The following is a 3,211-nucleotide window of genomic DNA, read 5'->3' on the forward strand; positions in this document are numbered from 1 at the left end:
CTTGCGTCAGCTCATGATTCAAATGGGTCACCAGAAATAAACAAATAACGCTAATTTCGCTTACCTTTCTCCAATCCCTATATACATGGAATATAAATAGACATCTCCTATTCACGAAAACTACGAAAATTCTACTTAAACGGTTTAATAGTCACTTAAATCCGTTTGTGTTGACCTGTAGCTCCACTCGCGCGCGGACTCGAATGAGCGGGTGACGCATGCGTAAATGCTGATCTTGTAACCCCCTAATTTTTCCTGATTTTGCAACTTTACTCGTTTATATCTCTGCTTCTGGACAGTGAATTTTTTTCATTTTTTGCATGTTAGCTTAGCTTCATTTAAACCGTTTGTCTTTCAAATTTCAAAAAATTCTGTAGGTGAAAAAAAAAATTAGAGACAATTCAAAAAAACTTCTTTTTCTGAAAAACTGACCTACAGATTTTGTTGAATTTTAAATATTTTAGAGAGTATTTCTACCTTTATCTGGTAACGCTGAATGGGAAAATTTCACCGTCCCGTTTCTTCAAAAAGGACAACATATGTTGACTTAAAGGCTCAAAGAAATGCCTAATTTCGTTGCCATGGTAACATTATTTTGGAGGAAAATATAATGTGAGAAATCTACGATAGGTACTTAATACCCTGGCCAAATTTCGTCTTGATATGATTGCCCTAACTGTATCTAAGGACAGAATATGTGACCGTCCACGGGAAAACCAACAAAAAGGTGATGACACGGGCACGCTATTTTAGCACGCTAGACAAAAGAAATTTTCTTTAACACGGGAGTGCCGTGTCGTAATGCACGCCTCATTAAAATTTTCTTTTCTCTGATACTACAAGTTGTAAACAATAGAGCGTGTTATACCAAACAAAAGAGCGTGTCAGCAAAAGTAAAATCGAGCACCGCGTAAAAAGACACGGAGTGAGTGAAATTGCACGACAGCTGCGCCAAAACACTCGCTAAAAAACCAAGTATATAAACACGCTACTCCCAAAGCCGAGTGAGGGCCGACTTACCTGCGGAAATAGCTGAAAAATCCCGCAGAATACAGTATTGTGCAAAAGTAATGCAAACGTATTTCGCCGAAATTCGCGGCTTTTCCTGGCTTTTCGACGAATTTTTGATGGAAGCGAATTTTCAACGAAAAGTCATGATAATTCTCAAGGCCTATTGTTTCCACCTACACCGAATTTTCGAACGAAAATTTCCTCGGAACGAAAATTGACTTCGAATTTTCGTGCGAAAAATCGCTCTGTTCGATAAATGACCTAAAAAAAATTGAGCGAAATTTCGCTCTTTATTTGCTGTTCTCGAACATTCCCACGTATTTTCTGGACAAAAATTTGCCAAGTTCGAATTTGCCGCGATGATTCTTTTCTGCCGTCATTTCACAATGTGTAAGCTCTACAACAAACTCTTGTTCGTGAAGCAATCACAGTTTTTGTTGTGTGAGGCAATCCTTTTTTTTTCGTTGGAAATAGCCGATTAAACTGTCGGATCATTGAATCTATTTTCGATACGACTTTATTTACGCTAACCTTAACGTGTTTATTTACGCGTACATACGCTTGTTCAGCGATGTTGTTGATGGCGGCCGCCATGTCACAAAAATTCGCTGCTTCAAATTTTGTTCTCTCGAATTTTCGTTTGGTTACCTCGAAAATTCGCTACTTTGAATTTCGCTATCTCGAATTTTCGAGAAAGGTCGTGAATTTTTCGCTTCAAACCCTATGAAAAATCGTTCGAAAATTCGATGACTTTTCGTGGAAAATTCGCTAGAACAAGGGACGAATTTTGTTTGCATTACTTTTGCAATTTTACGGTGCCTGTTTTGGCACGCATCTGACACGCAACACGCCACGCTAAACAAAAGGTTTGGAGTGTCTCAGTGTGCACAACAAAAGCCACCGTGACATCTATTGTGCTACTCATTAAATATGCGCATATGGCGTGTTGTATGTCACGCTCAGCGTGCCGTGTCATGCACGCGTGCCCGTGTCATCACCTTTTTGTTGGTTTTCCCGTGGATGGTCACATATGTTTATTTGTTTGAAAAAAGGAGAAACTATTTCGAGCCTCCTTAAATCTTTCAATTGCGTCGCACTCAGCCAACTTAATGCAACACACCTCTGGTAACGAGTTGTTCAATTAGTGGTAAATTTTTGAAATACAGACATGTCACATTGAAAATTGTGTTTCTATCTTCAGTGTTGTCATATGATATACAGTGTCTACAGTGCAAGATATCTTTTAGAAAGACAGTACTGTACGTACTTAAAGGCCCATGTACACGTAAAAGACGTTGCACGCTGCGCTGATTTTCACACAAACGGAAAATCAGAAAATCGCCAGGAAGAGCCATGTGCGAAAAGCCCAGTCGAATTGTCAACCAGTCAAAACACTATATTTCAGGTACAAAAGTCGGACCGGATCAACTCGGACCGCCAGTCTGGGTCTGATCAACTCGGATCGCCGGGGATCATGAAAAAAACATAAAATTAAATGAAAATGAAACTTTTACCCATTTGAAGGTTAAAATTCCAGTCAAAAATGGGCCAAATTAAGAAAGACTCGAGAGGTTTCTCCGTGTCGTGCTGTGTCTTGACCAACCGTCATTTTGCATTCTTAGTGCCAGTTCCTCTCGGACTCGTCTCGTGTTCATCCATCCCTGATCCCGCAGCGTCAATTTCCACGAGAAGGTAAAATCTAGGGTTAAGGTTTGTCAGTGAATTTGTATTCGTCCACCAAATTGATACTTACAGTCACAACCCATTTCTGTTCGCGGAAATTGGCTTTACTTCCTGTTGGCTTCTAATTTGGAGAACAGGAAGTTGATAGATTTAGCTAATCATTAAGCAAAATTTGGCCTCCTTGACGACAAGGGATTTCAGTCCAAAATGGTTGAAAACAAGACTGCCATGAAAAATAAGCAAATATATACATTCTTAATTACTAAAACTATCAATTTGGTGGACGGATGCAAATTCACTGACAAAGATGGCCTAGATTTTCACTTCATCTGGGTCCATGATGGTGGAGATTGGCGCGGCGGGATCAGGGATGGATGAACACGAGACGAGTCCGAGAGGAACTGGCGCTAAGAATGCAAAATGGCGGCTTGACTACACAACACGACTCGACACGGAGAAACGTCTGGAGTCTTTCTTAATTTGGCCCATTTTTGACTAGAATTTTAACCTTTCCTCG

Source organism: Montipora foliosa, chromosome 8 (assembly GCF_036669935.1).
Source record: "Montipora foliosa isolate CH-2021 chromosome 8, ASM3666993v2, whole genome shotgun sequence".
Lineage (NCBI taxonomy): Eukaryota > Metazoa > Cnidaria > Anthozoa > Scleractinia > Acroporidae > Montipora > Montipora foliosa.